This window comes from Hemicordylus capensis, chromosome 1 (genome assembly GCF_027244095.1).
Source record: "Hemicordylus capensis ecotype Gifberg chromosome 1, rHemCap1.1.pri, whole genome shotgun sequence".
NCBI classification, from domain to species: Eukaryota; Metazoa; Chordata; class Lepidosauria; order Squamata; family Cordylidae; genus Hemicordylus; species Hemicordylus capensis.
In genome coordinates, this window is record NC_069657.1 from 255,862,829 (window position 1) to 255,885,818 (window position 22,990).

Consider the following 22,990-nt stretch of genomic DNA (forward strand, 5'->3'; position numbering starts at 1 on the left):
GGCTGCTTTCCAGTAATCTGGTACAGGGAATGATTGTAGGGATAAGTTACATATTTCTGAAAGGAAGTTGGCAATTTCACATTTGAGTTCTTTAAGGCCTCTCAGGTAGATGTCATCTGGCCTTGGCAATTTGTTAATTTTCCAATTTTTCCAGACAATATAGAATGTCATCTCTCATCACCTTTATATGACTCAGTTATTTAGCCTCTCTCCCTGAGAAGCTCAGTTAAGGCACAAGTATGCACTCAGTTTCCTCTGCCATGAAGACAGATGCAAAGAATTCATTTAGCTTTCCTTAATAATCACTTTCACTCCCTCATCCTCTAATTGACCAACTGCCTCCTTCACAGGTTACCTGCTTTTGATGTAATTAAATAAGTTTTTGTTATCCCTCCTGATGCTTTTAGCTAAATGTTCCTCAAACTCTCTTTTCACCTTCTTATTGTCTCTTTGCATTTCTCTGGCCGGTTCAGTTTGACTCCGGAAGAGATTCAAACTGACCTGGCCAGCCCAGATTCAGCCGAACTGGGTCCAGTCTGGTTTGGCCTCCTAACCGTGCCAAACCAGTTAGTGGGCCAGTTCAGGGATACTTGTAAAGGGGAATCCTTCAGGATTACAAGGTACATTTCCATTCTGGCCACCATGCATGCATAAATGGCCCCTGTGAGCCCTGGCAGGACCCAGGGCCTCGCAGAGGTCATTTACGCATGTGCTGCGGCGGCCAAAATGGCCACTGCCGTGCACTACAGAAGCCTGAATGGGCCAAAAATGATCAATTTCCCGGGCCGCAGTGGTGACTTCAGAGGCCAGCAGGGGGAAGGGGAACCTTCGCGGACGCCACCACCCACACGGCATATAGGAAGCCCCCCGAAGGGGCTAAAGGTACTTTGAATTCATTTTCTAAAAACTTTTTTTTTTAATTGCAGACATGTCCAGAGGTTCAGTTCCGGTTCGGATGGAACCAGGATTTGGGGTTCAGTTCAATCCTGAATCCCCAAACTGAATCTCTATACCTTCAAACCGCCAGACCAGTCCACACATCCCTAATGCAAATGTCCTCTGCACATGCATGGACTTCACAATGGACTCAGCATGTGCATGGAGGTCCAAACTGCCATTCAGGAGTCCAGCAGGAAACTTGGAGGAGCCCCTCACCACTGTCCCACCCCCGGCTGCCTCTGATGTCTCTGCCACTTCCTCGCCACCTCTGCTAAAGGTACAGAGGCCCCCTTCTCTTGCCACCTCCCCAGCACCTTTAGGATAGGGATTAGGGATGCCCCCTTTACTTGTAATAAACCAGGGCCTTTCCGGTTCCAACTCGGACCAGCCAAACCAGCCAGCTTGATTAGAACCACGGTTCGAATTGAGACAGCTTGCACATCCCTAGACAGAGTTTGTGCTGCTTTGTATTCTCTTCATTTGGGCAGGCCTTCCCATTTCTGAAGGAATTCCATTTCCCCTTTATAGCTTCCTTGACTTTACTTGTTAGCCATGCTGGCATCCTTCTGGACTTTTTGGTACCTTTCCTCCTTTTTGGTATACATCCTAACTGGGAATTCTGACTTTTTCCAGCATGCACAGAGTGAATGTATATCTCTGCATGCAGAAAGCTAGGTGACAAGCAGAAACCTAGGCTAGAACAGATTTCCAGCCTCAGTGACAGGTAGGCCAGCCTCAGACACTAGAAGATGATATAGACATATTTTCATTTTTTGTTGAATAATTTAAAGTGTCCCAATGCTCATTTTTGTAGGCCTACATGGATGTCATGGCTAAATCACTTTGAATGCTGTATTCACTGCCCCTGAAGTTTCTGAGTGGGCTATAAATATGGAAGTATATAAATCTTCCATGCATTTTAGTTGCTTAAATGATCCACCAAAGGAAATGAAATTTCTGTGTCATAAAGGCACTCAGAATTGGTACATGTGTCCCATGAGATATCTTGCATGTTACAGCTCCTTCAGAGCAAGCTGTGCCTGGCATGCAGTCTAAATCAGAAACATTTGCATCCCTCTTACCATACACAGCAAGATGCCTTAAAAAAAATTAAATGTGCATTAAATGTGTGTCTTAAGAATTCCCTCATAGTAAGAAGCGTTGCCAGTGACTTTGCCTTTACATAGCATTTTAAAAGCCACAACAGGGAAATAATGAGAGATGTTTATGAGGTGACATATTATCTGCATCTGTGGAATGCAGGTTCACAGCTTTCACAAAGCTTGCTGAGAGCGGTCCACACATATAGTGGCTGTTTCTGCTTCCCACACTGAGGAAATGCAAGAAAAATTGTGTGCGTTAGACACAGTGCCAAATTTTCACATTAAAAATGTGATGAGATTTAAATCTGCTCCTAAACTAGCCCCAAGTTCGGGCCACATTCATGCTCTTTTAGACCTCTCTTATTTATAGTTATGTTCATATCACTGCAGGTAGAAATCCACAGCCAATTTATGTTTCTACTACCTTTGAATGTTATTAGTTACCTTTCTATTTTGCTTTGTCAACACCCCTGACAAAATTGAGGGGGAGTATTAACGCAGAACTCATTTCCACTTAGGAGCTAGCTTTCTACATGCAGTGAGGTTTTTGTTTTATAAAGAGGTCACAGGGCCCTTTTTATTCACAGACCAGTGCTAGGAAAAACACCTGTGTGACTGTATTAATCCAAGTCTGTGTCTTTGGGATTTTCAGATGTTAGAGGTATTCTGTTAAAACCTATGCTGCACCATGTGATTCAGACAGTGTGCCAGCACTGAGTCAAATAGCATGCATATCCATCAGCAGCCTCACAGTTGCAGGATGCTTTCAGTTGCACTGCATGTCTCTGTGCTCTTCATTGCTCAGAATAATTCATAACTGTCTGGTTAGCTACTCATCTGCATTTTCAACTCCATTTTTATCAGTGTTATCCTGGTAGCTTCCTTCAAATTAGAACAATAAAAAGGGGTTGCAACCTATTTGGCTAGTTCTTGATAGAACACACTTCTGATCTTTCCTGCCCAAGGAGAAATGTAGAAGACAGGGCAACGTGTGATCTTTTGCTCCTATGAAACATGATTATCCTTGAACAATGCATTGGCAATGGCAAGCCCAATTGGCACCTCTGATAAGCCCTTTTTGCATTTCTGTTTACTTCACTGGCCTTTCCAGCAGGCCTTTGAAAACTGCATTTTTCATCTGTTCAACGTTTTTGTAATTTTAAGAATAAGCAGCTCTAAAACTGGCTGTGAATGTCTGGTTGCCTTTAATACTTTCAAAATTTCAGCCTGAGGTTTGTGAAATGCAGCGCAATAGGGTATTACTACTAATCATACAGTTAAGCTTGAGTTAATAATTCAACAGGCTTGTTGATGGCTTGTTTAGTACCCAAAATGTAGGGCAAGCAGGAACATGCCAATTGCTATGCTGCAGCATGTCAGCCAATTTGTGCTAATTGTCCATTTCTAACCAGTGAGTTATATGTCATGCAGCCCCAGCATATTTTTAAAAACAGGATGGCACCTGTGCAGTCCCTGGAAGTTAATCAATGATGGCACCAATCAGCTGTTCAGGGAGAGGAGGAAGCAGGGGGAGCTCAATCCAGCATAGCTGATCAGCTTAGAGGACTTCAAAAGGTACATCATTCATGGAGGAGAGGGCTGTCCATGGATATTAGCTATTATCATGAAAAAGTTTGCTTTAGAAGCAGCATTCCTCTGAATACTAGCCGATATTCAATGGTGGGGGGAAACTGTTCATGCCTTGCTTCCAGAAATATTTAATTGGCTTTTGTTGGCAACAAGATGGACTACTCAAACCTTTGGTCTGATCCAACAGGATCTTTTTCGGTTCTTATCTGCACCATTATCAGAGGTACAAACATGTAGTGAAGGCAGCTGACCTGTGGGCGGAATTACATGCACAGCACACACTGTATGTGTGGGTTTTATCATCCTCCCGGTTTCTGCTCCCTGGCTAGATTGGTAATCAAGCATTTGATAATGCTTTTCAGTTTCTTAACAAAATAATGCACAGCATTAAAAACTCTTCTCAGATATCATTGCCTGAAACCAAGAGTTTAATATACATTGTTTGAAAGTTGGCCTCAGTTTTACTTTCTTAAGGATAGCAACCATGACACTACATTTTGTCATCAGGGCGTAATAGCTCGATTGACCATATCAATCAAATACACGTTTGTTTCAAGTGTTATGTTTTCCGGACTAATTCTAAAGCAACCTCTTCTGGCCTCAAGAAGAATGAGGAGTTATGTTAACAGGTCTCAAAAGGCAGCTAGAATCAGTTAGAATTGTTCAGCTGTTGAAAGCTAGTGCCCGTTTGGGTATGTTGTTTTAAATATCTGTCTCAATATACAACAAATATGTATATATCGCTTTTCATCACAAATATGTGATGTTTTAGTTTCTTAATAAATCCTTGGTTTTTTTAACTCAACCTAATGTCTCCAGCTAATCTCTTGGGCTGAACTTCTTTCCCACCAGAGCTTACTCTGATGTGAGGACTATAATGCTTCTCCTCACACCCCTCAACATATACTTCATCAGGTTTGTGCACCACGGATTATTTCATGGCCAGAACAAGCTGCTCATCCCTGTTGAGAGCATGGCAAACGATCAGCACTGCAGAAGTGCTAGGCAGTTGTGGCATCAGGAGCAGATGGTGCCTGCTGATGCTTTGCAAATGGCAAATGTTCTGAGATTGCCATCATCACCTATTAAACAAAAGGGGATTTCAATGATGGTGGAACAAGAATCACTTATTTAGAAGTACTGAGGTATTTATTTGCATACCACCAGTCATGTACATGGCACATTACAAAGAACAAGAGGACAGGCCCCTACCCGGAAGGGTTTACAATCTGGAAATCAACACAAGGAAAACAGAGGCAGACGGAGGAAATAGAGGTATAAGTAAATGGAGTAGGAGGGCATATGCAAGCTACTAGGCTTAATTAGGATATGGGACACAAGCCAAACACTTCTTGTACACTGTGGGTTAAATGGGGCCAGTGCTGTGCAGTGGTTAGAGGTGGACAAAGACTGGGGAGCTCCGGGTTGAAATCCTCGCTCAGCTATGAAGCTCACTGCGTGGCTTGGGGCCATTTTCTCTTACCGACCTCGCAGTGTAGTGTGAGAAGGGAAGACCAGGGTAGTTGTGTGAGGAGAGAATAAACTTGCATGCTTCCCTGAGGAGGAAGATATCCCTGGAGGGAGGGAGGACTAAACGTATAATAAACAATAAATAATAAAATATTGGGGCCGTTCATATGAGCAGGCCTACCCAGGCTTGCACAGCCCTACCCAAGGAGGGCTGCTCGTGTACCCAGGTAGGGCTGCACTGAATAGCCCAGCTTTTTTTACCCAGGCTAAAAGTGAGGCAAGAGGGTGCACACATGTCCTCATACCCCACTCCCTGGTCATGTGGCAGCACAGGCTGCTTGCAGCCCCATTCAGGCTGCTGGCAGCCTGTCCTACCGTAGAGGCTGGGGGAAGGAGTCTCCCAGCCTTTAGAATGCCTTCAATACGCCGCACTAGCAATGTGGTGCATTGTGGGCTTTCTGGAGGCCGGGACATTCCTTCTGCCAGCCTCTCTCTCGCCGTGCTGCTCTATAGCGACAATTGTGTGGTCATGTGGGGCAGTAGGAGGAACATCAAGGGTCGGTCATGTGGGGGAGGTAAGAACACTCCTACCTCCCCCCCCACACACACACCCTCTCCGACCCCGGGATAAACAGTCATGCGAATGACCTTATTGAGTTACATTTGCTTGTGCTCTATTGTTTGGTGCCATCATCTGCAGCTTTATCAGGCTCAAGGCCCATCTTCAGTCCAACCTGCAACACAGCACCCAGTGTAAATTATTTACTGCACATGTTTAGCTTCTTCATTTTCTCTCTAGGATGAGCAGACGCAAAGGAAGGCATCAGAGTTCTTGCTGTTGCTATTTTGACAGTTGTACAGAAGAGGGAATTCCAGCATGCGGAACTCGCCAGGCAGTGGTAAGAAAAGCCGTACTGCCTAAATCACCTCCACTACATAAGTACTGGAGGCACAAAAACCCTGCCCTCCTCTGCACCTGGGAATATTCTCTCTTCTATTTAAAAGAGAAGCCAAACAACAAAGAACAAAGAAAATGACAGTGGTACCATGGGTGTACTGGTCAGGATGCAATCCACTTACGGGGCCCAAAAACACCAGTTGAAGAGCACTGGTTTACTGTGTATGGTGACTGATCTAATACAGATGAAATAAACAGAAAGTGGGGCTCAGCTGCCAGCCAGTGCCGATTTATATTTTTCAGGGCACTAAAGCGAACAATAACATGGAAAAAAGAGAAAGCCTGAGTGGGGCTGAGGCCAAGCTCACATCTACCTCTGTGGTTAATGCTTTTGCATGGTTGGGATTTCATGCTGCAGCAGTAATACTGAGAAGTGGGGTCCATGTGGGTCAGCAGCATCACCCGCCCTGTCCCTGCAGTCAGAGCACTGGCCTCCATGTGGCTCCTGCTTCCAGAAGTGTGTATGAACCACAGAAAAGAGAGAAGAAAGTAATGTTGGTGATCCCAACAAGTGACAAGACAAAAGAGAGAGAAAGGCTTGTGAGCATATGAACGGAGCCATTTTTAGCATTCGCAGCATATGGTTCGGCAAAAAATGAAATGCCACGCATCACATTCCCTCCACTGAATGGCTCCATACCAACAGTGCTGCACACAGAACACACTTAATTATTTAGATTATTAAAGTAAATATAATTCCAGCAGCAGATGACATTCTCGCAGTTCTCAAAAAAGAAGGCTGCTATTTTTATATGCCTTATACATCCACCCACCCAGCAAGTTTCAAAAGTCCTCATTGTGACGTATGAAAGGCTACAGATGAGTTCACAAACCACGCTCATCACGCAGTGACTGCATCTTCAAATTATGGCTTGCATATGAGAAAAAGGTCATCAGAGAATGAATGCCACATCACATTCTTATTATGAGTTCACGCCCTCTCCAGCCCATGAGTGTTCAGTGGAGGCAGTTCACACATGCAGTTGCAAGTCATCTAGTGGTGAAAGTGCATGTGTGAATCAGCTCCAATGAAAGGGGGTTCAGGGGAAGCACGGCCACTCATCATGGGAAATGTCACATTGTGGCTTCTTTGTTGTTCTGAGGGAATAAACAGGACAGAGGAAGCAAAGCACTATGCCTAGTGCTTCCAAAGAACTTCCAAAGGCTTAAATGACCAAAACAAAAGTATCCATGTTTGACACTTGTAGAATTGAAAGGCATGTTTTTCATTCTCATAAAGGTGATATCAGACTTAGGGTTGCCATATTCCATTCAGGACAAGGTTTTGGAGCCCTTAAGCTCCAAAGCAGGAGAAGAGCTACCACTTCTTTCCATCTCTATAACAGTGCGATAAGAGAAAGGCCACCTACAGACTGCTGGTCTTTTCCTCAGTGATTGGATTGCATATATTATTATTATTATTATTATTACATTTCATATCCCACTCTTCCTCCAAGGAGCCCAGAGCTCTGTACTACATACTTAAGTTTCTCCTCACAACAACCCTGTCAAGTAGGCTAGGCTGAGAGAGAAGTGACTGGCCCAGAGTCACCCAGCATGTGACTCATGGCTGAATGGGGATTTGAACTTGCGGCTCCCTGGTCCTAATCCAGCACTCTAGCCACTACACCAGGCTGGCTCTATATGGCCACTATAACTAGGGCCAGCTCACTAATGATGGGTTGTGAGGCAGCTGCCTGAAGCAATGGACGGGCAGAAGTGGTGCTAGGAGGGCACCCAACACTCACCTCCACTCCACCAGCCACCTTGCCACCCCTCTGCCTCACCAGCAGCTCCCCTGTCCTGAGTGCCATCACCCCTGCTGCTGCTGCTCCTCCCCCTCCTCCCCCCACTTGTCCTACTTCCTGCCTCAGGCTGAGTGGGAGGAAGAGGAGGAGGAGCAGGACTGATAGTGACTACTGCTAGGAAAGGGAAGATGGGAGGAATTGACACACACAGCATGCTCTGTGCACTGTGAATGGGGAGACTGGAGGATGTGGAGAATGGAGTAGGAGAAACTGGGGTCTGGTGTGCTCTGTGCACCACAGGTGAGAGTGGGGAGGTTGGATGGGGATGGGAAGGAACTGGTGCATGGTGTGCTCTGCATGCTGCAGAGGTGGGAGCTACAGCTGTTTCAGGAACTGAGTGGGTTGGTTTGGGGATAGCTTTCATTAACAAAACTATTCAGTATCCCAACCATTGAAAATAGAATTTAACACTAAAAATCAAATTTGCAATGGAAATTCTATTTTCCCCATTTGTACTCCAATCATAAGGTTCAGCTGCAAATGAAAGGGTTGACAGTTTGCTAAACTTGCGTTGTTTTGGTTTGGTTTGGGTTTTTTAGGCCAATGGGTGGAAAATATTCACCTCAGGCCATTTTCAGGCTGTTGCTGGACTGCCCCTTTATCCTGGGCTCCAGTACAAGCTTTCCCCCCATTTTTCAAGGGTTGGCCATCTTGTGACACCATCAGGCCTCCCACCATCAGAAATAACAGGTTTTTGGAAGGTAGTAGTAGAAGTTTATTACGGTCATTGGCCAATCATTAGGTTTTCGGATGCATCCAACCTGACAACCCCAGTAAAGGAATATCAGCAAAGTTATATAAAGTTTTGTGAGGGGCTCCTGAAGCTGCAGTTGGAAAAAGTGGGCAGGGAAAATCTCTTGCACAAGCACTACTTAGGACAGTACCCACTGGAATTCTGGCAAAATGCTAGGGATGGTATATATTAATTATTCTCTCTACAGTCCCACCCAGGTAGCCTTCCTGCCAGTGAGTAGTCCAATAAATAATTTAAACAAGACTGAATAATACATAGCAGGTTTTTCCTCCTTTGTGTCAGTCAGCTCAGCCCCAAGGGAATTTCTTAAAACAAAAAGGCTTATACATGTATCATTGACTTTTGACATAGATATAGTACACATTCATATCACAAATAACAATATTCTTCCAGATGTGCAATCTTCTAGTATTACATTTTGACATTTCATCCTCGCTCTTTGCAACTAAACGCATTAATTGTTGGCCTAAAAGAGAAAGCTCAATCTAGTGTACACGACTTGGGCTCAGAGAGCGATTTTTCATATAATTCTTCAGCAAGCGCCTAGTTTGATTTGGTTTTCCAAAGAAAAGGCAGACCACATACACATCTCTGCAAGCCACTCAAAAACAGCCCTCAGCAGCAACATCTCAGAAAAGGAAAGCATGGATAGAATGGTACACAGTCCTCCTTCTTGGTAGAGCAAGCAAGGATTAACAGTCTCTGCCTCGTCAAACAGGTCCTCGTCAAACATTACAGAAGCACCTGGAGAGGAGAGCCATTTTTCTATGGCATTATCCTACAGCTCTGCTCTGTCATGCTTAAACACCATTGTTGTTGTTGTTGTTGTTGTTAAAGTAAAATCTTTGTTACATGTTTAGCTAGCTGAAACATCAGAAATGTTAATCCTGCAACCAGGGTTGCAGCTATTATTGAGTGGATGGGTTCAAAGAAGCCAGGCCCCTCAGCTCCTAACTGCCCCCCCCCCAGCTCCACTTCTCCTTATTTTCTTCATTATCTCCCTCACTCCCAAGGGGCATGAAATGGGCCCCCTCTACTCTAGCTACGCCCTTGCCTGTAACTAATATCTGCCTGCAGGAACACTGGGAACAATTCTACCCAATTTCTGCTGACATATGACTTCACAATAGGATTGCCACGTCCTTATAAAAGCCTGGCCTTTTCTTGTGTGCTGAATAGCAGCTTCATTTGCAGAAATTTTCAAGTGATGCTTTTGGACATGGACATGATCCATATCTTGTGGCTCAAGATGCTGTTGAAGCCACAGCTGCAGGAGCTAGTTCAAAAGCTGGCAACTCTACCTGCCAAAGTGAGGAAAGGAGGGAAGGTAAGTTGTATTGGTGATTTGCTTCGGGTGTGGGATTTAGACCAATGGGAGTTCTCCACACAGCAGGCTTCACCGTGGGTTTTCTGAGAGGCGTTATTGCAAACTCAATGCTATCCAAACAAACCTGATGCAAAAAGTGAATTTTTTTACCCCAGATATAAATCGGGTTGCATTCTAACGAGCAATTTTAAAAAACATACCCCAAATTGTGTGTTAAGTGCTCCCCGATAGCTCTCAGGGACTTTAGGGTAAATCTGCCGAATATGTGAATGTGCCCTCTATTCTGGAGGAGATTCGGGCTAAAAGCTGGGTGTGAAAAACTTCATGGTGAAGACCTTGAACCTACAATTCAACCAGCACAGTGGTAATGTGCTGTAGCAGTTAAAACAACATCCTAAACTTGGTACGTAAGTAAGGCAGAGATATCCTTCTCTACTTAATTTAAAAAAAAAAAAAAAAGAACGACAAGGGAATAGTTGCTCATCCTTACAGTGTTCCTCCCAGTTTGGAGGCCAAGTGTTCTATTTAAAGGGGTATTGATGCTGATTTCTTGACCCCACCTATGCTCTGCTTTTGTCCCAACCCCGCTTGTGCAGCGGAAATACCTCCTGGGGTAACGGGGAGAGTGAAGTGATGCTGTATCAGTGGAGATGCTTGGTCTGGAGTTGTATTTGTGCAGGGTTGGCCCTTCCATGAAGCAGGGTGAAGCGGGCTGCTTCAGGTGTCAGACTGTGGGCCCGTTCCCAGGAAAACATACACGCAAACACACACATACCACAAATGGCCTGATGTGGAAGGGAGGAGAAATGGCACCATCATGCTTCTTTTCCTCTTCCATTTTTTAACAGAAAAGGAAGGGAGAGGGAGAGATCTGAAAGAAGCAATGAACTGGAGGCATGACTTTAATACAAAAGGGGAGAAATGGAAGGGAAGCCAGGCAGTGAAACATTGTGAGCTTCAGGCAGCAATATGTCATGAGCCAGCCCTGAATTAGTGCCCACTAGCACCAGAACTGGAATTGGTACGTTGAGGTAGAAATACTAATGGCATCTTCATATGGATGCTCCTGCCATTAGAGAGTTGATAAAATACACAGCCATTTCTTCCCTTCCAGCTCTATAGTTCTATGAAAAATACATGGTGTAGCATGGAAGGGTTTGGTGGTTTTTTTAAATGATACATGCATTTCCCATCAAACTTCTAAATTTGATGCAAAGAATATACAACCAAAACGATATATATAACTTTGAAGCTGCAACTGATTTGTTTGATTGCTCAATCGATCAAAGGAACCAGGCTGAGCCTGGAATGAGGGAAGACTTAACCAGCATTCTGCAGTGAAGCAAAGTTCCTCAAGGGACATGCTGTGCTGCTCTGCACTCTAATGCAACTTCCTTATTCAGCAAGAGCACAAAGTGTCTGTGTCTGTGTATCTTTTTACGAATCTGCTATTATTCTCAAGGGCAGCTCCAGAGGGACAGGGGCAAATGCTCCTCAGACAAGAAATGTGCCCCCCATTTCTATTTCAGAAATCTAACATAAACCCCTGCTAACTAGGCAAAGAGGCACCTTTTAACATGGTGATTCTCTTTTATTAAGCAAGGGGAGAGTAGCTGGCCCTCTCCACCCCCAACACAGTACCTCCAACACAGTACTTCCATAAGTACTTCTTTTCTTTTTAGATTGTGAGCCATTTGGGGACAGGGAGCCATCTTATTGTAGACAATACTGAGCTAGATGGGCCGGTGGTCTGACTCAGTATATGGCAGCTTCCTATGTTCTCTGTGTAAACTGCCCAGAGCCATTTCTGGAAGGGCGGTACCGAAATCGAGTGAATGAATGGATGAAATAATAAAATGAGTCATAGCTCACCCACTCAGAAATGGACTTTGCCCCTTCAGAGCCCCTCAGTTTTGTTTTGTTTTCTGGTGTCACCACCAATTATTCTGTCCTTAATTTACACTCAACAGGGCTGTAGTGTGGTGAACAGAGGAACTGCTTAAGGCCTCCAACTCTCTTAGAATTTATTTAATTTTTAAAGGAGATATATTTAAGAGCTACTTCAAGCCATCCTATCTGGGGGAGAGGCCACAGCTTAGTGGTGGCAGAACATGTGTTTTGCAATGACCGTTCTTGGCCCTGCCAGATGAAGCCCTTTACTTCTTGTTAATGCCAATTAATAAATGGCAACTGTTTATTGCTATCTAAACTGGGGTTAATCTTCTCTGTGCTGATACGCTATCTTCCATTTATTACATCAATCAAGTAAAATAAACACCACCTCTTAATTAGTTTCTCAGCAGGTTCCCAGCCATTAGCTCTTGAATAGTGCTTTGTCTGCTGAGATCATATATATTTGGGTGCATTCATGCGCCTGAAATTGGAGTCTTATTTTAAAGGAATGACAGACTCCAGAGGGGAGAGGAAGAACTCATGAGGAAATGTGAAGATGTTTCACTAAATAAATAAAGGAACCATTCCCAGAAATTTCATCCGGAAGATAGGTATATAAAGAAATGGCCAGAGAGGGCTACGGTTATCATCTCACCCGCTCATCTACCACTACGCCAAGTGCCCTGAGGCTGGGCAGGATATGCTCAATGGCAGCCAGGAAATGCCCCTCCAGCAGAGGCCCACTCATCCCTCACCGGGGAGCACCCAGCAGGTCATCCTTCTTTGCCAGACTCAGCACATGACCCACCTGGTTGGGCCTCCAACCCTGGCCCCAAGCCTTATCCCACCCAGTGGGCCAGCAATTTGAAATCCAAAGGTGATAATCCAGTGTGTTTCAGGCACTAGGCTGTGTAGACATAACAGAAGACAGACAAATAGCCTTGAGCAGAAATACCTGACACTGTTCAAATTTGATTAGCAGTAGATTCAGGATGGAACAAGACAGGAATATAGGAAGCTGCCATATACTAAGTCAGACCATAGGTCCATTTAGCTCTCAGTATTGTCTACACAGACGGGCAGTGGCTTCTCCAAGGCTGCAGGCAGGAATCTCTCTCAGCCCTATCTTGGAGATGCTGCCAGGGAGGGAACTTGGAACCTTCTTCTCTTCCCAGAGGGGCTCCATCCCCTGAGGGGAATATCTTACAGTGCTCACACTTCTAGTCTCCCTTTAATATGCAACCAGGGTGGAGCCTGCTTAGCTTATAGGACAAGTCATGCTTGCTACCACAAAGACCAGCTTGGTTTGGACAGTATATTCAAGCAACCCCTCACCCCATAATTAGGGACTTGCATGAGAACATCCCACTCCCTCACATGGTACACAGTCTAAATACTATATAGTATTTACTACAATACAGTAGTAACAATTACTAGGAAAAAAAAGTAGTAATACTATACTATTGCAGTGATTACTTCAATACCCCCAGCGCTATTACTATATACAACAGTACTACAAAACTAGTCAGACGAAACCCCCCACACACAACTAGGAGAAGGGGAAAGGTGCCTTGAGAGGGGTACACTTCTGTGCATTTCCTAATCATGTGGTGGGTGAGGCCGGCTTGGATGTATCATCTAAAGTGGCTCCTAAGAAATACTTTTTAACAGAATTCATAATTAAAGTAAGAAATTGGCTGCCACAAGATGTGGTTATGACCATTAGCTCTGTTGGTTTTTATAGAGAATTAGACAAATGCATAGAGGATAGTCCTATTAGCTATGGATATTTAGCTTAATATTTTAACTGTGTCATTTTTATAATCTGTTTTAAATTTTGCTGTAAACCGCCTTGGGATTGTTTAAATGAAAGGCGATATATACATTTAAGAATAAATAAATAAAAATAAATAAAATGAAGGCTAATTGGAGAGCTGGTATTGTGGTAGCAAGCATGACTTGTCCCCTTAGCTAAGCAGGGTCCACCCCGGTTGCATATAAATAGGAGACTAGAAGTGTGAGCACTATAAGATATTCCCCCTCAGGGAATGGAGCTGCTCTGGGAAGAGCATCTAGGTTCCAAGCTCCCTTCCTGGCTTCTCCAAGATAGGGCTGAGAGAAATTCCTGCCTGCAACCTTGGAGAAGCTGCTGCCAGTCTGTGAAGACAAGACTGAGCTAGATGGACCAATGGTTGGACTCAGTAATGGCTGCTTTCTATTGTATGAGATTATAGAGATTAAAAATAGATTCTCTTGGCTCAGAGTGACACTATGCCTTGGAGAGTGTGTTAATCAACCTAGTGAGAGTTTTGTGGCTTTTGTCTTATTGTCCGGAAACGCACTGTTTTTAAAGCAGTTTCTGGGAAGGTCATCCAGAGACCTTCTAATAAAGTCTGTGACTGGGTGAGATTTCTGATTGCTTAAGAGCATAATTTGTATGTGTTAGTGGTTCGTGTGGCGAGTGTGGTCGCTTTGAGGCTATAGTGAGCAATTTGTTAGAGAGTTTTGCAATGTCTGGGGCTTCCGGAACGGGCAAAGTCCTGGCAGTAGAAATGGACTCTCCTCTCCTGACCTACCTTAAGGCCAAGGGATCTAACCCTTGGGATGTAAGGGATGTAAGATACAGTTGAGGTCATTCTTGTATTACATAAGTATTAGATAAGTTAGCCATATTCTGTTAGATAAATGCTTGACATGAGTCCAATGCTTTGAGTGCAGTTCAGGCCCTAGCCCTGGCACGAACTCATGGGCGGAAGCTGTCATATAGGTGATTTCTCAAAATCCCCCGCACTATGTTCAAAATCAGACATCCTTCCATGGTCTAAAACACACTCCCACCTTGAATGGGTGGAAGTCTCCCACATTACATCCAAATTAGATATCCTTGACCATACAAACTCCCCATTCCAGTAATCTTCCATTCTGTCGAGGATAGCCCCCACCTAAGCTTTGTCTAAAATTAGAGAGTCGGCCTTCAGCTCAGGCAAACTTCCTCATTTCCACTGTCTAGAGAGTGCGTCAAACTCAGTGTTCCGCTTGGAGGGGTCGCTCGCCCATGTTTTTGCCCATATTCTACTTTCGCATATTTTCCTGGCCAATATTAAATGTCAAGGGGAACAAATTTAACTGAAGGTCATTGATGGTCTACCAAATCATTCTCTACCAAATCATTGTTAATGCGTAGGTGACTGGGTAAGGGTACATAAACCCCAGTCAGTCTGGGAAAAGGTAGTAGGGAGGAAGGAGAGAAGGGAGTCGATCGATCAGTCTGACAACGCCCAACTTCTTGCAGAAAGAGGAAACATCAGGTTCTTTTTGGAGAGCCCAGGAGAATTGAGTAACCACAAGGAGGGGTTTTGTTTTTAACAATCTTTGAAATTGTCAGCTTAAACTGTTTAATTGCTACAGAGAAAAAAAGAGGGGCGTGTTGATATTGCTGAGATTTATCTGGATTTTGGTGAGAAATAAAAGCTTTTGATTAAATATTATTCCTCCATTCTCCTAGTGTCTTCTTGGGTATTGGGAGTCTTAACAGCCAAGACCATCAAAAGAATCCAGAGTCTTGATTAATTCAGGGGCATATCTAGGGTAGAGCAGGCAGGGCACGTGCCCCGGGCGCCACTTGAAGGGGGCGCCATTTTGGATTTTTTTTTAAAAAAATTTAAAATGCCTGCCAAAAACAAAATGGCCACCATGCATGCTCAAATGGCCTCTGTGAGGCCCTAGGTCATGCCAGGCCTTGCAGAGGCCATTTGAGCATGTGCTGTGGCCATTATGTTTTCAGTAGCCTTTTTTTAAAAAAAGATTATTTTTAAAAATGGCCACTGCACATGCTCAAATGGTACCTGCGAGGCCCTAGAGGCCAGCTGGGTTAGGGGGAACCTTTGCAAAAAAAACCCAACAACCCTAGCCTTTAGGAAGCCCCCCAAAGGGGCTACAGGTAAAAATAAAATAAAAATAATAATATAAGACACTGTACACATATTCAGATTGGCACTATGTACAGAGAATCAGGGCTTGTGAATACTGAGCTGACGCTTATGACCTAGGATTGTATTCATTTGCTCTTAATTTGCTTCTTGTGATAAGTGAGTTAAATGTGATGTTTTAATAATATGGCTATTAATGCTGCGTTTGTCTTTGAATCAGTGTGAAATCCTTAATATTAAGTCCCAGTGGGAGTTTCTTGCTCTCTTTCTCTCATTTTAACTGTCTTTCTGAAAGACTAGAATATATTCCAAGCAGTGACACAGTTTACTCTGCATATCCTTTAATTATTTTCAGAGTATCTGGGAAAAGTCAAATTTTAAAACTTATGAAATAGTGATGCTACAATGCATAGTAGGGAATTAGACAGGCACTTCTGTTTAGTTTTCCAAGTACACCTCCACATAGTATTTGGGTATTTCATGAGCCCCAGCATACTGAAATTTGTAGTTTCCCAGCATTTTTTGGTCTGGCTAAGTCCACTGCTAAATAGTTTTTGAAATATTAAATGATTAAAGAGCCTGACTTGTATTTTTCAGCTGATATTATGGTAAAGTTATCTGAAAGATGGGTGTCAGATGCTTGGACAGGGGGGCCCAATTTCAGTGTTTTCTCTAGGCACTATTTTCCCTAGATACGCCTCTGGATTAATGTGAGGATTTTGGGGTCCCCATTTATTCCTGACTGCAAAGAGTTTGGGGGCATCTAAAATCTCTTACACTATGTTTCTCTGTTCCTAACCTTCATGTTCAGAGGCCATATACCTTTGCATAAGACTTGCTTGGGAACAACAGAATGAGAAGGCTTCCACTACTTCATGTTCTGCTGTGGACCTAGATGCATCTGGACAGTCACTATGGAAGATATAATGCTAGACCTGATGGCCCTTTGGTCAACTCCATCAGGGTTTTCTTATGTGCTTATCGTTCTTCACGGGAATGCAGCCTGAAAGCTTGATGCCAAAAGAATAAATCTTCCCAGCAGCAGGCAGTGTTACCCATCCCTACAGACTCTGGATCAGAGTGTTCACAAAGCATGGCATAGCCACAGCCTTTCATATGACTTGGCACAGTTAATGACACATGCAAAGAAATGCAGCTTAATATTGGCAGCTATAACTTGGTAGAAGGAAAGCATATGCATATTAACACGTTGCAATCTGTTTTAACAACTGAGATTCTTTTAGCAATTAGCAAAGCATTATTTTGCAGTTAGGATATACACAAATGTTTTTCTTATGGGTGATATTTTTTAATTAGGAAGGAGTGAGTCATGCCAAATAATTTGTTTCTTATATTATTGGCTTTGTGGTTTGTGAGTAAGCACTAATTACTTCAAACCTTCCCCCCCGCCCTTTTTGACATGAAGAAGCCCCAGACAGCGTGCCCCCCACCACTCCCTGAACTGAGTCTGAAACCACTAGCTGTGCGGTGGCTATACCGCTTAGGAAAGTGGTTTCAAAAGAGGAATAAGAAGAGCAAGAGTCCCTTGCTGAGGCTCTATCACTGACAGCTGTAATGGACTTCCTGGCTCAGGGAAACAAAAGAAGACTTAGCTGCTTGCCTCACTGTACTAGAGTAAGCAGACTACATTATAGTGGAGGTGGGGCTGTACCCCAGTGGTAGCACACCTACTTCAAATGCAGAAGGGCCCAGATTTAATCAAGTAGTGCTGCCTGAAAACCTAGAGTGCCACTGTTAGGATGTCACTGGCTGACATCCTAACTAATGAAGCACATACCTCTTGCCTGTGGGCTCCCCAGTGGCATCTGGTGGGCCACTGTGTGAAACAGGATGCTGGACTAGATAGGCCTTGGGCCCGATCCAGTAGGGCTGTTCTTATGTTCTTAAGTACTGGTGCATACGAGATGGTCCAGTACTGTGGAGAGCCTTGGAGAAAACGGAATATCTATGGGGTGGAGACTGCTTTGGTCGGCCTGATGGAAGTAGGAATTGACAGAGGAAGTGTGACTTGGTTGGTCCTTTCGGATCACTCGGTGGCTTTCGATACTAGTGAACATAGTATCCTTCTGGTGCGTCTGAGGGGGTTGGGGATGGGAGGCACTGCTTTTCAGTGGTTCCACTTGTACCTCTCGGGCAGATTCCTGATGGTGTCCCTTGGAGACTCTTGCTCTTCAAAACCTGAACTGTTGTATGGTGTCCCATGGGGCTCCATACTGTTTCCAATGCTTTTTAAACATCTACATGAAACTGCTAGGAGAGATCATCAGGAGATTTGGTGCAGGGTGTTTTCAGTATGCTGATAACACCCAAATCTTTTTCTCCATGTCAACAGCATCATCAGGAGAAAGCATAACCTCCCTAAATGCCTGCCTGGAGGCAGTGATAGGCTAGATGAGGGATAACAAACTGAAACTGAATCCAGATAAGATGGAGATACTTATTGTGCAGGGTTGGAATTCGGGAGACAATTTTGATCTGCTGGTTCTGGATGGGGTCACACATCCCCAGAAGGAACGAGTACACAGTCTGGGAGTGCTTCTGGATCCAAACCTCTCACTTGTGTCCCAGGTTGAGGCAGTGGTCAGAGGTGCTATCAGCTTTGGCGGATATGCCAGGTGCGTCCATTTCCAGAGGTGATCTTACCCCTGGACTTCAGGGTTGAAGTCCATGGCCTCAGCAGCCCCTGGGGGCTCCAAATCCTCTTCAATCTGTCCCTGGTGGTTTGGTTCCCTGATGGAACATGATGATGCTTTATTTGCAGGGGAGGGAAGCCCTCCAAAAGCCTTTAGGTCCAGGCACCAAAATTACCTAGGTGCACCTCTGTCCTTTTCTTGAGATAAATGACCTCAGTACAGTGGTGCATATGCTGGTCACCTCCAGACTTGACTACTGCAATGTGCTCTATGTGTGGCTGCCTTTGTATGTAGTCTGGAAACTGCAGTTGGTACAGAACGCGGCAGCCAGGTTGGTCCCTGGGTCATCTCGGAGAGACCAAATTATTCCTATAAGAGCTACAGTGGCTACCAATAAATTTCTGGGCAAAATACAAGGTGCTATAACCTATAAAGTCCTAAACAGCTTAGGCCCTGGGTATTTAAGAGAATGAGGCTCTCCACACAAGCAGGGTAGGGAGCCTTACTGGGCTTTGTGGGGAGAGTAGGCTTAGGCCGCTCTCCCTGCAGATCGGGGATCGGGGGCTGCCTGCCCCCCAGAAGTCCCAGGATGCCCCACAAGAGTGCGTGGAGCATTCTGGAGACACCCCCGGGGGCCAGAAGGCTGCTTGTAGCCTCCCAGTCGGGGGGGGGTCTACTCATGTGTCTCCATAGTGCACGATCAGTGAAACGGAGTTAGTGGAGTGCTCACTTCGCTAACCTCGTTTGGGCGGGGGGGGGGGGACTTAAGCAGGCTAACCACCAGGAGCCATGCAGTTCCCACAACCGCAAGAAAGCAGGCTGGGCTCCCTTAGTCCACTCTCCTGTGTTCAAAAACAATATTTTGATTGTACACAAACAGCTATCCAAAAGTTGGGCTGTAGAAATATGACCTTCTCTGACTACATAGGTCAGATGAAGTAGTTATGATGTTGATAATGCGGTACCATAATGCAGTACTTTTATCAAGCAAAAGTCTGTTAACAGTTATACTTCGGGGATTCCTGCTATTTGTGAAAACGCACTGGAAGGTGTGTGCTTGAGGTAGCTTATATTTCAGCACAGCTTGAGGCAGTTGATCACTGACAATGCGAGGTCTGCCTCAGGAAAGTAATATATAGTTAAGAACTGAGTTGGCCATGTTGGCATTCTGTTTGTAAACAGAATTAACTGAGGTAGTGAAAATGAAATTTGGTTCAGATCACAAGTCCTCATTTCTAATTTGATCATCAGCTCAATCTGCATATCCTTTTATGGGGAGGTGCCGTGAGAAATATATACATCACAGTGTGTTCTCTCTCTTGAAGAAAGAGGCATTGCAATGAAAGTTGCATTTCTAGTGCAAAGCTTGACTTTGTATGAACTCCAGCTCATCCCTGCACCTGTTTTCAAGGGAAACAAGAGAGCTGTAAAACAAAATGCAATGGACTGTGTCTCCCTGAAGACTGAGACACTGGAATGAAAGTTGGTGTGTAGACTGCCTGAATTCACCCTTGATTGAGCAATGCAGCCAATCTATTGGTCTCTACCACAATTGCTCCCTCCATTTTTGCCTTCAGTCCCCTTGGTCTGAAAAATATGGCTGAGGAAAAATATGAATCGTGTTTGGGGTAAAGTGGACTGCATACAATCAGACACCCATTTAGGAAATATCTTACAATGCCACACTTTAGGTGGAGCACCACAGGAGAATTTTCTCAATTTGGGTTGTGTGTTTTTTTAAATTTACATTTCTATACTGCCCTTTAACCTAAGATCCCATAAACAAGTTCTTTAAAAAAGAAATTTCAATGAAACAAACATAACTATGACCACTAAAAGGAGAGCTGGGTACTACTAATTGGTCAAAGGCCTGGATAAAAAGAACAGTCTTCAATCTTCTCTAAAAGACTGGGAGAAAGGAAGCCGTGAAGCCATGCAGATGTCAACCAAGAGCAAATTCTACAGCCCAGGGGCAATCAACAAGAAGGCCCTATCCCATGTGCTTGACAAACGAGCTGCAGCAGGTGGTCAGCATGCAGAACAGAGCCCTCCCAGCTGACCTAGTCAGGTGGGTAGATTCAGCTGGGAGCAGGCAGTCCCTAAGGTACCCCAAACCCAAGGCACGTAAGGCTTTAATCACACCAGGAAACAGATAGGCAGCCAGTGCAGTGCCTTCAAGATAGGTCTACTATGCACACTCCAGAAATCAATTGCTACACCAGCTATAGTTTCTGAATACTTTTCAAGGGCAGACCCACACAGAGCGCACTGCAATAATCCAAACATGACGTGACTGAGACATGGGTGACAGAGGACAGGTCAGCCTTTGTGTGAGTGATGTTGATAGGAATGCTGCTTCCTACATAGTTCAGCCAGATTTTAACCACGCCATGATTAATGCCATATTTTAACCACCAGTAATGCTGGCATTGCATTGCTCATCATCAGGGGCGTATCTAGGGTAGGGCAGGCAGGGCATGTGCTCCGGGCGCCACTTGAAGGGGGGTGCCATTTTGTAAAATTTTTAAAAAATTTAAAATGGCTGCCGAAAACAAAATGGCCACCGCACATGCTCAAATGGTACCTGTAAGGCCCTAGAGGCCAGTGGTGGGAGGGGGAACATTTGCAACCACCCCCACAGCCTTTAGGAAGCCCCCCAAAGACACTGTACACATATTCAGATTGGCACTATGTACAGAGAATCAGGGCTTGTGAATACTGAGCTGACGCTTATGACCTAGGATTGTATTCATTTGCTTTTACTTTGCTTCTTGTGATAAGTGAGTTAAATGTGATGTCTTAATAATATGGCTATTAATGGTGAGTTTGTCTTTGAATCAGTGTGAAATCCTTAATATTAAGGCCCAGTGGGAGTTTCTTGCTCTCTTTCTCTCATTTTAACTGTCTTTCTGAAAGACTAGAATATATTCCAAGCAGTGACACAGTTTACTCTGCATATCCTTTAATTATTTTCAGAGTATCTGGGAAAAGTCAAATTCTCCATTGATTTTTAAAACGTATGTAATGGTGATGCTACAATGCATAGCAGAGAATTAGACAGACACTTCTGTTTAGTTTTCCAAGTACACCTCCACATAGTATTTGGGTATTTCATGAGCCCCAGCATACTGAAATTTGTAGTTTTCCAGCATTTTTTGGTCTGGCTACGTCCACTGCTAAATAGTTTTTGAAATATTAAAAGATTAACGAGCTTGACTTGTATTTTTCAGCTGATATTATGGTAAAGTTATCTGAAAGATGGGTGTCAGATGCTTGGACGGGGGGTGCAATTTCAGTGCTTGCCCTAGGCGCTATTTTCCCTAGATATGCCTCTGCTCATCATGTCATGGCTTATATACATATAGGCTTATTCCTGCTTCCAGTCCCTTCTGCCGTTTTTCATGATCTAGCTTTGAATGTTTAAATGAACTTTTTTCACAATGGAGGATCCCCAAGGGATCTGTTATTTACACCAGTTCCCCTTAACATATTCATAAGTGATCTGGAGTCAATGGTAGTAGCCAAGTTTCCAGATTACAACAAATATTTCAGGGTAGTTAAATCCAAAGTAGATTGTTATAAACTTCAGATGAATCTCTCCAGAATGGCATAGTGGACAACAAAATGGCAGAGATGCAATGTAACTTTAAAGCACTACATAAAGTAAAGTTGTATCATGGTGTCGGTGTCAACTCCTGGTGACCACAGAGCCATGTGCTTTTCTTTGGTAGAATACAGGAGGGTTTACCATTGCCATCTCCCATGCAGTATGAGATAATGCCTTTCAGCATCTTCCTATGTTGCTGCTGCTGATATAGGTGTTTCCCATAGTCTGGGAAACATAGTCCCATAGTCTGGGAAACATACCAGCAGGGATTTGAACAAGAGCAACCTCTTGCTCCCTAGGCAAGTTACTTCCTTGCTGTGCCATTAAGCAGCTAAAGCACTACATACTGGGACAATAATAATAATATATATGCTGACAAATTAACTGTGAATATCTAGGAAAGAAATTCTAGAGTCATAGTGGGCAACTCACTGAGGATGTCACTAAGTATGCAGTGGCAGTGAAATGCTGAAACTCAATTATGGGACTTATTTAGAAAGGACTTATAATAAAACTACCAATATCACAATACCATTTATATAAAGCTATGATGTGGACACATTTGGAACAGAGTGTACATTTCGAATTGTCCCATCTCTAAAAGAATATAATGGCACCGGGGGGGGGGCACAGAATACAGAAAACAAGAACTAAAATGACCAGAAAGGCAAGCACTGGAATTAAGAGTCATTTTGAATGACATCTGCATCAACCTCAGCGCAGGGAAAATGGGGGGCTTTTCAGTTTAAATGAGGAGAAAGCAACTTCATAGAAAGAGATAGTTCTCCCACTCTCGTAATAATAGAGCTCAGTGTCAATCAAAGAAACGGCTTGGCAGTAAATTAAAAGCAGGCCAAGGAATTCCTGGCCACAAAATACAACTGTAGCCACCAGCTAAGATGACTTTTAAAATAGGTTAGATATGTTGATGAAAGAATGGCTTCTACCATAAGCCAGC

The 22,990-nt window shown here is 44.0% G+C and overlaps 1 protein-coding gene and 1 long non-coding RNA gene across 2 annotated transcripts in view; one reads left to right on the forward strand and one right to left on the reverse strand.

The window, feature by feature from the left end:
• Positions 1 to 22,990, reverse strand: part of PCSK2 (proprotein convertase subtilisin/kexin type 2) — a 154,519-nt gene that overhangs the window by 125,791 nt on the left and 5,738 nt on the right. The window lies entirely within an intron of this gene.
• LOC128339968 (uncharacterized) lies at positions 585 to 6,262 on the forward strand. Its single transcript, XR_008313365.1, has 3 exons — positions 585 to 882; positions 3,474 to 3,617; positions 5,902 to 6,262. It is a non-coding gene; the product is annotated as an uncharacterized LOC128339968 (long non-coding RNA).